The 394-nt window shown below is 47.5% G+C and overlaps 1 non-coding gene across 1 annotated transcript; it reads left to right on the top strand.

Annotated features, from left to right (window-relative positions):
• Positions 1-92, top strand: Trnai-uau (transfer RNA isoleucine (anticodon UAU)). Its single transcript is given in 2 exon segments — positions 1-38; positions 57-92. It is a non-coding gene; the product is annotated as a tRNA-Ile (tRNA).
• The last annotated feature ends 302 nt before the right edge of the window (positions 93-394 follow it).

Here is a 394-nt window from a genome sequence, read left to right as displayed (position 1 = left end):
TCCCCAGTGGCGCAATTGGTTAGCGCACGGTACTTATACGACAGTGCTCGTGAGCTATGCCGGGGTTGTGAGTTCGAGCCTCACCTGGGGAACGTTTTTTTTTTTTAATCCTCCTTCGGCGTGTTAAAGAGCCCAACCTTATTTTGTGTGTTGCACAACTCGACAGTCGTCACGCCGATAAGGCGCGATATCATGGCGAAACCACGCACCAGCCAAGTTCATATCTGTGGAGTATCCCACCAGGTTATCTGATGTTCTGTAATAAGGATTTTGTGCCATCAAGCACAGAAGTTCTCAAGTGCCGCCGTTTCCATTCGCGAACGTTTTCCCTTTCAAACGGTCAAGTAGAGCGTAATTTTTTTATCGTATTACGTAATGCCTCACTCGTTTGGTT

This window comes from Haemaphysalis longicornis, unplaced genomic scaffold (genome assembly GCF_048455015.1).
Source record: "Haemaphysalis longicornis isolate Haplotype H1 unplaced genomic scaffold, Haemaphysalis longicornis Haplotype H1 scaffold_6, whole genome shotgun sequence".
Classification (NCBI taxonomy): domain Eukaryota; kingdom Metazoa; phylum Arthropoda; class Arachnida; order Ixodida; family Ixodidae; genus Haemaphysalis; species Haemaphysalis longicornis.
This window is presented reverse-complemented; position numbering and strand designations above follow the sequence as displayed.